This window comes from Chlorocebus sabaeus, chromosome 16 (genome assembly GCF_047675955.1).
Source record: "Chlorocebus sabaeus isolate Y175 chromosome 16, mChlSab1.0.hap1, whole genome shotgun sequence".
NCBI lineage: Eukaryota > Metazoa > Chordata > Mammalia > Primates > Cercopithecidae > Chlorocebus > Chlorocebus sabaeus.
This window is the reverse complement of record NC_132919.1, coordinates 2,079,421-2,093,804: the sequence shown is the minus strand read 5'-3', so window position 1 is coordinate 2,093,804 and position 14,384 is coordinate 2,079,421. Positions and strand designations below refer to the sequence as shown.

General features: G+C 43.5%; 1 protein-coding gene and 1 pseudogene across 4 annotated transcripts in view; both read left to right on the top strand.

Moving 5' to 3' along the window:
• Positions 1 to 14,384, top strand: part of SMG6 (SMG6 nonsense mediated mRNA decay factor) — a 243,796-nt gene that overhangs the window by 163,146 nt on the left and 66,266 nt on the right. The window lies entirely within an intron of this gene.
• On the top strand, positions 6,325 to 12,901 carry LOC140708744 (mitochondrial calcium uniporter regulator 1 pseudogene; annotated as a pseudogene).

The window sequence follows — 14,384 nt, the reverse complement described above, 5'->3', positions numbered from 1 at the left end:
GTTAAAGCATCTTGTCTACTACTCATGTAGCTGGATAGTGTTTTGCTCGGTCTCCTCCTGAAACTGGGAGGGGTCAGGCTGGTGGCGGACTTCCGGTTATATGTCTTCATTTAGTCCGGCTGGGCACAGTCTGTCTACACTGTAGGCCACAGCCACTGGGGGTTCTGGTTAGTGGCAGCTGAAAACCAGCAAACTTGTTGATTTTAAAACATGACTATTTAGATGTTAGGGATAAACTTCCTGTAGATGGGGGACAAGCTTCTTTATCTTGGCGTGTTTGAATATCCAGTTCTCATTTCCCTAACCTTTATATTTGAAAAAATCTAAAGTTTCACTGTCATTTTCACTAATCCCACCCACTACCTACCTTTACCCTACATTTTTTTTCTTTCTTCTTTCTGAAATTCCAGGGTTTTTTTTTTTTTTTTTTTTTCCCCTGCCTTCTACTTGATCACTGTATTTCCATGTTGTGATATAACAACCCCTTAAAGACCGAAGGCATTTTCCAGGTGTGGACACAGTTCTGGGTCATCGCTCAGCTCTTTTTGTCTGCATCTGCCTTTAAGACTACACACTGGGCCGGGCGCGGTGGCTCAAGCCTGTAATCCCTGCACTTTGGGAGGCCGAGACGGGCGGATCACGAGGTCAGGAGATCGAGACCATCCTGGCTAACACGGTGAAACCCCATCTCTACTAAAAAATACAAAAAACTAGCCGGGCGCGGTGGCGGGTGCCTGTAGTCCCAGCTACTCGGGAGGCTGAGGCAGGAGAATGGCGTGAACCCGGGAGGCGGAGCTTGCAGTGAGCTGAGATCCGGCCACTGCACTCCAGCCCGGGCGACAGAGTGAGACTCCATCTCAAAAAAAAAAAAAAAAAAAAAAAGAAGACTACACACTGGACAATTAGATTGTGAGCTCCGTGATACTCCTCTCTAACTGCCATCCCCAAGTGCCTAGTGTGGTGCTCGTGTCTTAATGAGGGCTGTGTGAGGAAGAGCCAGTGAAGCCTAGCTGAGTGACATGGTTGACAGGCAGTCCTGCTGTAAAGACAAGGAAGATCTGATTTGGAGATACAGAGGACATTTGGATTCAGTACTAAGATCCGTGAATATCTAAGCCAGCTTGGGGGTCGGGGGTGTGCCAAAACCAATCAAGGTGGGCTGATCGAAGCAGAGAATCTGTAGAGCCAAAGACTTTCCGCTCCCATCAAGTTCTTTCAAGGCCTAGTCCCATGGCGCTTTCTGCTTGCAGGGGTCATTCTCCAGGTGTCTTTTGTCCCTTCATTCTCACTTAGTCAGGGTCAGCCACACTCCTCAGTTCACTCAGAGGGAAGTGTTGCCTTTCTTTTAAACTCCTCCCCGAGAAACCTGACAGCTCTGATGAGTAAGTCGGTTTGCATTTGAAAAGGTCATGCTGGTGTGCCTCTGAGGGAAATCTGCAGCAAGTACTGTCACATCATTTCTTGGAGTCACATCAAGGAGTTTTTTTTAAGGAATTACACTTTTGCTCACATCTAAAACATGAGCACCTGAATAGCAGCCTGGGGGGTGGTCATCAGGGTTAGGGTGTGTGTTCTAGTGTGTTTCTTTCGAGCTAGAAAAACATTTCTCCATATATCACCACCTTTGGTACTCCCTTCTGGAGAGTTGCTTTTCTCCCGCCTGCCCATTAGTCTGGTAGTAGTACCAAGAAGCTTTCCATGGTTAGTAACCTTGATTCAAACCACTTCTTTTAGTTGGATCCTTTTTTTGAGTCAGGGTCTCACTCTCACCCAGGCTGGAGTGCAGTGGCGGGATCTGCACTCACTGCAGCTTCCACCTCCTGGGTTCAAGTAGCAGTCCTCCCACCTCAGCCTCCCAGGTAGCTGGGACTACAGGTGTCTGCCGCCACACCTAGCTAATTTTTTTATTTTTAAATTTTATTTATTTATTTATTTATTTTGTAAAGAAGAGATCTCACCATGTTGCCCAGTCTGGTCTTGAACTCCTGGCTCAAGCAGTCCTCCTGCCTCGGTCTTCCAAAGTGCTGAAGTTACAGGAGCGAGCCACCATGCCTGATCTTAATTTGATCTTTCAGGAGCAGAACATGCCTATTTTTTCTTGTGTTTTATTTAATAAAAAGAACATACTAAACTTATATAAGGACTTAGCAAGAAGGATAATTGAAATTCTGGTGTCTTTAGACAAAAAAGCTAAAAAAAAAAAAAAGAAAAAAATGGTGAGGGCTTTTCAGGGATTGAATTGTCTTTGGCACATTTTTTGGTGGATTCCATGAATCCAACTATTTTGATGTGTTCAGTGAAGTTTTCGCTGAATTTGACTTAGGACTCTGTGTGCGTATACGTGTGTGTGTGTGTTGAACATATGTGTCTATTCCTCTGGAAAGAAGATCATTAATCCCAAATTCTGAATAGGGAAATGGAGACTTTCCAAGGAGGAAAAAGAAAACATTTTGCCACAGATATTTAGAGTCAATGAGATAGGTCAGATGAAAATGAAGAAATGCCATGATTTACTTCTATTTCTTAGAGCTCACTGTATGGCTGACCGATAACAGTCACTAGCCACATTTGTCTACTTAAAATTAAATTATTTGGCCAGGCACAGTGACTCATGCCTGTAATCTCAGCACTATGGGAGGCTGAGGCGGGTAGATTGCTTGAAGCCAGGAGTTCGAGACCAGCCTGGCCAACATGGTGAAACCCCATCTGTGCTAAAAATACAAAAATTAGCCAGGCATGGTGTGCATGCCTGTAATCCCAGCTACTCAGGAAACTGAGACATGAAAATCACCTGAACCCCAGGGCAGAGGTTGCAGTGAGCCAGGATCACACCATTGCACTCCAGCCTGGTCGACAGAGCAAGACTGTCTTAAAAAATATATGTGTGTGTGTGTGTGTGTGTGTGTGTGTGTGTATACACACACACACACACACATATATAGGCTAGGTGTAGTATCTCATGCCTGTAATCCCAGCACTTTGAGAGGCCAGTGTGGGAGGATTGAGTCCAAGAGTTCAAGACCAGCCTGGACAACATAGTGAGATCCCATCTCTACAAAAAATTTAAGTTAGCTTGGCATGGTGGTACGTGTCTCTAGTCCCAGTTACTCAAGGGGCTAAGGTGGGAAGATTGTTTGAACCTGAGAGGTTAAGGCTACAGTGAGCTGTGATTGCACCACTGCACTCCAGCCTGGGTGACAGACTGAGAACCCTGTCTCAATCAATCAGTCAAAACTTAGTTAATTAAAATCAAATAAAATTGAAAATTCAGTTCTTCAGTCACACTAGTCACATTTCAAGTGGCCAGTAACCACATGAGACTGATGGGTACTGTATTGTCAAGCATAATATAGAACATTTCCATTATTGCCATAAAGTTCTCTTAGACAACTTTGCTTTGTGATAAAGTCACTAAGTATGACTCAGTTATTAAGGTTGGGGTTGGTCGGGGTGGATGGGGAAAGAGGAGGTGTTGGGCAAAGGATACAGAGTTTTTATTAGACAAGAGGAATAGGTTCTTATGATCTGTTGTAAAGCATGGTGACTAGAGTGAATAATGCATATTTCAAAATAGCTCAAAGAATAGATTTTAAATGTTCTCACCACAAATAAATAAGTATATGAGATGACAGATGTGTTACATAGCCCAATTTGATTGTTCCACATGTACACATTTATCAAAATATCACATTTTGCTTCATAAATATATACAATTACTATTTGCCAATTTAAAATAAAACTATTAGGCTGGGTGCAGTGGCTCATGCCTGTAATCCCAGCACTTTGGGAGGCCGAGGCAGGTGGATCACCTGAGGTCAGGAGTTTGAGACCAGTCTGGTCAGCATGGCAAAACCCCATCTCCACTAAAAATACAAAAATTAGGTGGGCGTAGTGGCTTATGCCTGTAATCCCAGCTATTCGGGAGGCTGAGGCAGGAGAATCGCTTGAACCCAGGAGGCCGAGGTTACAGTGAGCCGAGATCGTGCCACAGAACTCTAGCCTGGGTGACAGAGTGAGACTCTGTGTCAAAAAATAAATAAAGTAAAATAAAACTGTTTTTTTAAAAGGTCTGGGATGATGACAGGATATTGAGAGGGAGGTACTAGGATTTGAATAGCTAAAGCCATTTAATTAGGAATGAATCAGCATCAGAAGCTACGGACTTCAAAGAGTGGTAAATTACAAGATTCCTGCTGAGATAATTTAGTAGTGTATTTAGCAGGATTCAGAATATTATCTCCAACATGATCAATTTTCATGACCTTCTGTAAGAAAGTTTTCTACTCTTAGAAACACAGCCTCCTTTCATAGACTTTTTAAAAGTTATTTTGTCTTTATCGCTATGCCTTCATCATTAACACTTGCTTTTTTTTTTTTTTTTTTTTTTTTTTTTGGAGACAGAGTCTCGCTCTGTCACCCAGGCTCCAAGGTTGTAGCGCAATGGCACGATCTCGGCTCACTGCAACCTTTGCGTCTTGGGTTCAAACAGTTCTGTCTCAGCCTCCCAAATAGCTGGGATTACAGGCGCGCACCACCACACCCAGCTAGTTGTATTTTTAGTAGAGACGGGGTTTCACCAGATTGTCCTGGCTAGTCTCAAACTCCTGACCTCGTGATCCACCCACCTCGGCCTCCCAAAGTGGGCATTATCACATTTTACAGCTGAGAAGATTAAGAATTAGACTGATTTATCTGAGATCATATGGCGATACTAGGTCAGAACCCAAACCTATCAGTTTCTATTAGATTTAGGTGAATAAGAGGCCTAAACATACAGTTTTATCCTGTTAGATCAAGAGTCTAGACATAGGTAGTCCAGGGCTAGTGTTCAGGCTCTACCACTTAGCTTCCCCAAGTTGGCAGACACTGGAGCTTAATGTACAACATCCTACGATGTGGTCCCATCCCAAGATAGTAGAGCATCAGCAGGAAGCTTAATGGAGGAAGAAAACAGAAAGGGTATGCCCCATACATTTAAAGAGACTTCTTCAAGGTTTTATGTAGAAGTTATATTTATAAACATCTCAAGAGTCACATGGCTGTCCTAGCGGCAGAGAAGGCTGAAAATATAGTCACCTGACTGGTAGAAATGTACCCAGCTATTAGCCAGATGTGGTAACACGTACCTGTAGTCCTAGCTACTCTAGAGACTGAGGCGGGAGGATCACTGGAGCCCAGGAGTTCGAGGCTGCAGTGAGCCATGATCATGCCGCTGTATCCCATCCCTGGGTGAAATATTGAGACCCTGTGTCTAAAACACACACACACTCACACTCTTAGTTAAAAATCAAAGTTACTTTGCTAAAGAGGGGAAGACTGGATTGGGAGGTAACTGGCAAACTCTGCTCCAGCAGGTGTTTTGATATTTGGTCTGGTGCTTTCCCACTGTTTCATGTTGTCTCTGACTTGTTAGCTAATGATTTAGTCATCTGAGCCTCCAGGGCTGCCATTTTTTCCAAAGAATTAAACATAAGTTCCCTCTCTCGCAGATGAATAATTACAATAAAAGCTACAGTTTACTGAGGACTTGCTTTGTCTTAGATATTATTCTAAGAATTTACATGTTTTTAAACTCTTTTTTTTTCCCAGACAGAGTCTTATTCTGTCACCCAGGCTGGAGTGCAGTGGTGCCATCTCACTCACTACAACCTCTGCCTCCTGGGTTCAAGTGATTCTCCTGCCTCAGCCTCCCAAGTAGAGTAGTTGAGACTACAGGCACGCACGACCATGCCCGGGTAATTTTTGTATTTTTAGTAGAGATGGGGTTTCACCATGTTGACCAGGCTGGTCTCGAACTCCTGGCCTCGAGTAATCCACCCACCTTGGCCTCCCAAGGTGCTGAGATTACAACATGGTGAATCCCCGTCTTTACAAAATATACAAAAATTAGCCAGATATGGTAGCATGTGCCTATAGTCCTAGCTTCTTGGGGGGTGAGGCAGGGACATTGCTTGAGCCTGGGAGGTTGAGGCTGCAGTGACCTATGTTCCCACCACCCTGAGTGACAAAATGAGACCCTGTCTCAACAACAACAAAAGGCAATCTATTTAATGTGCCTTCTTGGTTTCTCTTCACTGTCCCCTTTCTTCTTCTGTCACTCTCTCAGACCCGAGGCTGGGAAAAGAGATTGACATGGTTTCGGGTTTTAGAAATTTCATTCCTGTACCTCATGTAGGAACTTGCATGAGAAGATTGTGCTGGGGAATTAATGAGATGTCTGCAGAGAATCCAGAGGCTCAAAGTTTCTACATCTTGTTAATAGAAATTTGCTTTCCAAATACAATTTTATATTTTCTCTTCTCTCCCACTCCCCCTGGTACTGTTATGAGTTGTAACAGGTAAGAGCACTATCCATTGATCGTCCCACACCTCTTCCCCATAGACAACTCAGTGGGACTGGCGCTTGAATCTACAGTCCACATGTAGCCAGGGTGACACATCTGCTGTTAAGTTGCTCCGAGGCTTGACTTCTGGTGTTCATTCAACATTAGATATTTATTAAACACTTACTATTTACCAGGCATTCACAGTGCTAGGGATTTTGTGGTGAATGAGACAGGCATAGTCTCTTACCTCACAGATTTTACGTTCCAGTTATGGGGATACAGAGCAAACAAGTAAAGAAATAAGTAAGCAAAATAAATTCACTGGGCATGGTGGCTCATGCCTGTAATCCCAACACTTTGAGAGGCCAAGGCAGGAGGATTGCTCGAGTTCAAAAGTTCCTTCTTTTTTTTTTTTTGGAGACAGAGTCTCGCTCTGTCACCCAATGCTGGAGTGCAGTGGTGCCATCTTGGCTCACTACAACCTCTGCGTCCTGGGCTGAAGGGATTCTCCTGCCTCAGTCTCCCGGGTAACTGGGATTACAGGTGCCTACCACCACACCTGGCTAATTTTTGTATTTTTAGTAGAAACGGGGTTTTACCATGTTGTCCAGGCTGGTCTTGAACTCCTGTCCTCAAGTGATCCGCCTGCCTTAGCCTCCTAAAGTGCTGGATTACAGGCATGAGCCACCGTGCCCGGCTGATTGGTTTTTATTGATTTGCAAGTCTGCATATGAATCTTTGTCAGCTACGTGCATTGCGGATCACCCAGTGTATAATTTTAAATTTATTTACAGCATTTTCTTTGCATAAAAATTTTTATGACAAATCAGCCATTTCCTTTCTGGTTTATGTCTTACTTAAGAAATCCTTTCTGTCTGGGCACAGGGGCTCATGCCTGGAATCCCCCAGCATTTTGGGAGACTGAGGTGAGCAAATCACAAGGTCAGGAGTTCAAGACCAGGCTGGCAATATGGTGAAACCCAGTCTCTACTAAAAATAATAAAAAAAAAATTTAGCTGGGCATGGTGGCCAGACACCTGTAGTCCCAGCTACTCGGGAGACTGAGGCAGGAGAATCACTTGAACCCGGGAGGCGGAGATTGCAGTGAGCCGAGATTGCATCACTGCACTCCAGCCTGGGTGACAGAGCGAGACTCCATCTCAAAACAAAAAAAGAAATCCGTTCTGAGTGTGCAATATTGGCCATATATTGCTAATTGTTGAAGCTAGACGATGGTATCAGGTTTATTTATTATACTAGTCTCTCCTTTTATATATGTTTGAGATTTTCCATAATTAAAAAAAAATAAAACAAGACCACTGGCATGCATTTAATAGCAAATATGCTTAAAGTTTTATTGTATATAAAATCAATTGTCCTAATAATAAGCCAGAGCTTATAATTTTGTGGAGTAAAAGGGTTACTTTTATCTTTGTATAAGACTTTGTCATTTTATCTTTTTTTAAAGACGAAGTCTTGCTCTTGTCGTCCAGGCTGGAGTGCAATGGTGCAATTTTGGCTCACTGCAATCTGTGCCTCCTGGGTTCAAGTGATTCTCCTGCCTCAGCCTCCCCAGTAGCTGGGATTACAGGCGCCCACCACGCCTGGCTAATTTTTGTATTTAGTAGAGACAGGGTTTCACCATGTTGTACAGGCTGGTGTCAAACTCCTGACCTCGGGTGATCCACCATGTCTGGCCCATTTGATCTTTTTTTTTTTTTTAAACCACTTGGTTGTTAGGTTAAAATATTACCAAGAATAATTGCAATTTTGCATGAAAAAAAGGAAACCTTACATACCCTGAGGTCATAAAGAATATATAACAACATTTTTCTTCTAAAAGTTTTAGTTTTACTTTACATTTTTCTTCTGAATGTTTGGTTTTCATTTTGGTTTTCCATTTATATCTTCATTCCATTTGGGATTTATTTTGTAAAGCAGATTTCCGTTTCCTAGTCCTCCGTTCTGTTCCATTGAACCAGTGAGCAATTGCCATATATACAGTATTTAGTCTTCCCATCCATGAACATGATATACTGTTAATTTATTCAGGTCTTCTTTTATGCCCTTCAAGGATGTTTTGTAATATTTCCCATAAAACCTTTGCACAGATTTTGTTACTAATTTATCATATTTTCTAGTTAACTATTAATGGTATGAATATAAATGCTGTTGCTTTTCATCTTATATCTATCAACTTTACTGAGCTGTCTTGTTCTGTAAGAGTAACCATAATAATAGAAATTCTTTGTTTCTAACTTTAATAGCAATGCTTCTAGGCCGGGCGCGGTGGCTCAAGCCTGTAATCCCAGCACTTTGGGAGGCCGAGACGGGCGGATCACGAGGTCAGGAGATCGAGACCATCCTGGCGAACACGGTGAAACCCCGTCTCTACTAAAAATACAAAAAACTAGCCGGGCGAGGTGGCGGGCGCCTGTAGTCCCAGCTACTCCGGAGGCTGAGGCAGGAGAATGGCGTAAACCCGGGAGGCGGAGCTTGCAGTGAGCTGAGATCCGGCCACTGCACTCCAGCCTGGGTGACAGAGCCAGACTCCGTCTCAAAAAAAAAAAAAAAAAAAAAAAAAATAGCAATGCTTCTAAAGTTACATTAAATCTACTTGTCATAGATTTCTTTTTTTTTTTCTTTTTTTTTTTTTTTTTTTGAGGCAGAGTCTTGCCCTGTCACCCAGGCTGGAGTGCAGTGGCATGATCTTGGCTCATTGCAACCTCCACCTCCCGGGTTCAAGAGAGTCTCCTGTCTCAGCTTCCCGAGTAACTATGGTTGCAGGTGCGCACCACCATGCCAGGCTGATTTTTTTATTTTAAGTAGAAACAGGATTTCACCATGTTGGCCAGGCTGGTCTCGAACGCCTTACCTCAGGTGGTCTGCCCGTCTCAGCCTTGCAAAGTGCTGGGATTACAGGTGTGACCAACCATGCCTGGCCCATAGATTTCTGATAAGTGTATTTTGTCAGGTTAAGAACATTCACTTCTATTCCTAGATAGCTGAGTATTTTTTTTTAATCACAAATAAGGGTTTAATTTAATTAAATATTTTTTTAAATCTGTTGATGATCGTGTAGTTTTTCTTTTTAACCTGTTCATATGGGGTTATACATTAATAATTTTTTTTAAATAGGTTCTTATTCCCATTGCCCAGGCTGGAGTACAGTGGTGCGATTATGGCTCACTGCAGCCTCAGCCTCCCTGGGCTTGCCCCTCCCACCTCAGCCTCCTGAGTAACTGAGACTATGGGCGTGTGCCACCACACCTGGCTACTTTTTTGTATTTTTAATAAAGATGGGGTTTCGCCATCCTGGGCTCAAGCGATCCGTCTGCTTTGGCTTCCCAAAATGCTGGGGTTACAGGTGTGAGCCACCCCACCCAGCCCCGTAATAAAATTCTAATTTAAAGCTATCATTTTCTTCCTAAAATAGTCAGTGTACTCTTCCAAACTTCAACATGAACATATTCTTGACTCATAGTTGTTTTGTGGGAGATAACATATTTCTTTCATTTTCTTAAAGGTTTTTACTCTGCTGCTTGCATGCCATTTCTCTCCTTCTTTCCTCCCTCCCTCCCTCCCTCCCTCCCTCCCTTCCTCCCTTCCTTCCTTCCTTCCTTCCTTTTTTTGACAGAGTCTTGCTCTGTCACCCAGGCTAGAGTGCAGTGGCACGATCTTGGCTCAGTGCAACCTCCACCTCCTGGGTTCAAATGATTCTCCCAGCTCAGTCTCCCGAGTAGCTGGGACTACAGGTGCGCACCACCATGCCCAGCTAATTTTTGTGTTTTTAGTAGAGATGGGGCTTCACCATGTTGGTCAAGCTAGTCTCGAACTCCTGACCTCAAGTGATCCACCTGCCTCGGCCTCCCAAGGTGCTGAGATTACAGGCATGAGCCACCGTGCCGGGCCTCAAGTTTACAATAGTGGGTATACAATGCTTGGAGAGGCTGTTAGAATAACAAATTGGCAGGATAGTGGCATACAGAATAAAGCATAAGGCAGTTAGAGTGGCATATAGGTTAGTACTGTTGAAATCAGAATCCAGTGGTTTTTAATCTAACTCTAGAGCCATGCTGTCCAATAGAACTTTCTGCAGTGGTGAAAGTATTCTACTTTACACTGTCTGGTGTGGTAACTACTGGCCACGTGTAGCTGTTGAGCACATGAAATGTGGCTGGTCTACCTGAAGAAATGATTTTTTAAATTGTGGTAAAATATGCACACATAAAATTTACCATTTCGTGCCCTCCCTGCACTTGGCCACTGCCACCCTGTGCCAGCAGCTTGGGGACTGGGAACAGTCGTGCCTCGGGTACGCCGCACCCTTGGCCAGACGCAGTGGCACATGGATGTGCCCGTGAGGCCTTAACCCGGGCATCGCCGCTGCTGCCAGCGCCCTTTGCCTGTGCCTCGGCGTGGCGCCCACACTCCCTTCCTGCAGGGGTCTGCTGGATACCTGCAGCTGGAGCGCAAAAGGAAAGATTTCACCTCTTCTGGGAGTAGGAAGCTCTACTTTGACACTCATGCCTTAGTATGCTTACTGGAAGACAATGGGTTTGCTACTCAGCAAGCAGAAATCATTGTGTCTGCATTGGTCAAGGTCCTGGAGACCAACATGGGTATGGTCTGCAAAGATATGGCCACCAAGATGCAGCAGGAGATCGCTCTTCAGCCGATAATGTCTCAGACTGAATGTGGAAAAGGATACGATTACTTGGGAGAAGTGTGAATTTTCAGCCCTCAGAGCAGAGAATGAGAAAATAAAACTCAAACTAAATCAGTTAAAACAAGTAATGGATGAAGTGATTAAAGTCCTAACAGATACTAAATTAGACTTCAGCCTAGAAAAGAGCAGAGTAAAAGAATTGTATTCATTGAACAAAAGGAAGCTGCTGGAATTGAGAGCAGAAATAGTGACATTGCATGCCTAGCAAGATCGGGCCCTCACCCAGAGAGACAGGAAGATAGGAACTGAGGTTGCTGGCCCCAAAACCATGCTTGAGTCACACAAGCTTGATAATATTAAATATTTAGTAGGGTCTATATTTACGTGCCTAACAGTAGCTCTGGGATATTATAGCCTGTGGATCTAATAAAGTGTCTATTTAAAGAGGAAAAAAAAGGATTTACCATTTCAACAATTTTTTAAATGTACAACTCAGTGGCATTAAGTACGTTCGCAGTGTTGTGCAACCATCACTACTGTCCATTTCCAGAACTTCTCATCGTTCCAAATGCTGTAACCATTAAACACTCGCTCCTCATTCCCCCTTCCCCGGCAACTTCTACTTTATAGCTCTATGAATTTCCCTATTGTAAGTACCTCATATAAGTGGAATCATGCAATATTTGTCCTTTTTTTTTTTTTTTTTTTTGAGACAGGATCTCTCTGTGTTGCCCAGGCTGGAATGCAGTGTCACCATTACGGCTCACTGCAGCCTCCAACTCCCAAGCCCAAGGGATCCGCCCACCTCAGCTTCCTAAGTAGCTGGGACCACAAGCACGTACCACCACACCCAGCTAATTGTATGCACGCGTGTGTTCACGCGTGTGTGTGCTTGTGCATGTGTGCACGTGCGTGCGTGTATGTGTCCATGTGTCTGTGTGTTTGCGTGCGTGCACGTGTGTGTGTAGAAATAGGGTCTCCCCATGTTACCAGAGCTTCTCTTGAACTCTCAGGCCTTAAGCAATCGTCCCACCACAGCCTCCCAAAGTGCTGGGATTACAGGTGTGAGTCATCACCTTTGATGCACAAAAGTGTTTAATTTTGATAAAGTCCGGTTGGCTTTTTTCTTTTTTTTTCTTTTTTTCTTGAGACTGAGCCTCACTCTGTTGCCCAGGCCGGTGTGCAGTGGTTTGATCTTGGCCCACTGCAACCTCCACCTCCTGGGTTCAAGTGATTCTTGTGCCTCAGCCTTTCAAATAGCTGGGATTACAGGGGCCCGCCCAGCTAATTTTTGTATTTTTAGTAGAGACGGGGTTTCACCATGTTGGCCAGTCTGGTCTCAAACTCCCAACCTCAAGTGATCTACCTGCCTCAGCCTCCCGAAGTGCTGGGATTACAAACGTCAGGCGGTGTGTCCAGCCTGCTTATTTTTTCTTCTGTTTCCTATCCTTTTGATGTCATATCCAAGAAATCATTGCCAAATCCCGTGTCACAAAGATTTTCCCTTATGCTTTCTTCTAAGAGTTTTCTAGTTTTAGCTCCTTTTAGGTCTTTGGTCTGTTTTGAATTGGTTTTTGTATATGGTGTTAGGTAAGGGTCTAGCTTCATTCTTTTGCATGTGAATATCCAGGTTTTTTTAAGCTCTTTTTGTTGAAAAGACTATTCCTTCCATAAGATTGGAATTGGTCTTGGCATCCTTGTCAAAAGTCAGTTGACCCTGTATTTGTGAGAGTTTACTTCTAGGTTTTCTGTTCTATTCTATGCCAGTACCACACCATTTTGATTAGTATAGTTTTGCAGTAAGTTTTGAAATCCAGAAGCATGCGCCCTCTAACTTTTGTTCCTTTTCAAGATTATTTTGACTGTATGGGGTCCCTTAAGATTCCATATGAATTTTTTTTTTTTTTTTTTTTTTTTTTTTTTTGAGACGGGTTCTCGCTCCATTGCGCATGCTGGAGTGCAGTGGCACAGTGTCAACTCACTGCAACCTCCATCTCCCAGGTTCCAGCGATTCTTGTGCTTTAGCCTCCCAAGTACCTGGGATTACAGGCATGCACCACCACACCCAGCTAATTTTTGTATTTTTAGTAGAAACGGGGTTTTGCCATGTTGACCAGGCTGGTCTCCAACTCCTGACCTCAAGCAGTCTGCCCGCTTTTGCCTCGCAGAGTTCTGGGACTACTGGCATGGGCCATTGCATCCAGCTGGATTCCATATGAATTTTAAGATGTGTTTTTATGTATCTGTGGAAAATGCCATTGGGATTTTGATAGGAATTGCATTGAATCTGTAGATTGCTTTGGTTACTATTGTTAGCGTAACAATATTAAGTCTTCTAATTCATGAACATAGGATGTTTTTCCATTTATTGGAACTCCATTTTTAATTCAATTTTAGGAAATTTAAATTTAAGTTTGGCTATATTGTAGCTAATGGTCATCCTGTTGGCCAGCACAGCCCAAGAGAATTATCCTCGGATTTTCTTTTCTTCCTAAATCATAGGATTGTGGTGACATCTTCAGAGGTCTTGTAGTGTCTCCGGAAATCTGGATTATATGGAATGCATGGTTAGAAGGTGAATATACAGAGGGATTTGGGTCCCTCCGGGTTATCTCTGTCTTGGAGATACAAGAGGGCTACAAGTCTTGCCACATCAGACTCTGTCTCCTTCTCTGTTTTCCCTTTGGAAATGTCTGGTTTTCTCCAGAGCCAAAGAGAACTTGTTTTCCAAAAAATTAGCAAAAAGTAGACTCTGCTGTGGCAGGAATGGAACTCCTTCTGCCTCTTCCCGTTTCCATAGAGGAGGAGACCATAGTGCCCCAAATGGGGTGTTTTTAAAAGAAATTCCTTCTCCAAATGGAGATGCTGATTATTTTGTAGCAGTATATACCTTGTCCATCATTCTGATGGTGTTCTCATGGGAACAGCAATTAAAAGTGCCTTTAGGTGTCAGTCACGGTTGTGCTCCCAATTGCGTTTTCCTTGAGGGTCAACAATCTAAGAGATGCCTGCACATTAGGAAAGAAAAAATAAAGAATAAGCGCTGTAAATAATTAGTTAAACTAGGAAACCCCCTTTTAGTGTCCATGCGTTTTTCTGCCATGTAAGAAGTAATGGTAGGATGCGGAAGACCTATGTCCTTAGTACTGTTCAGTCTCCCTGCTGCCCCCTTCCCTGGCTTCTCTCTGAAGACTCCTTGGGGAGATCTGCAGATCTCAGAGTAAACAGGAAGCCTTACTAAGTAAAATAGGGAGTCTTAGATCCGAGAGGGTAAGAGACGTAGCTCTCCAGGAAGAAGACGACTTTGGCCTCGGACAGCCAGGAGCAGTGGGTTTGTGGGGTTTTATATAAACACTGTGTTATGACTCTCTGCAGAGGAACCCTCCAAT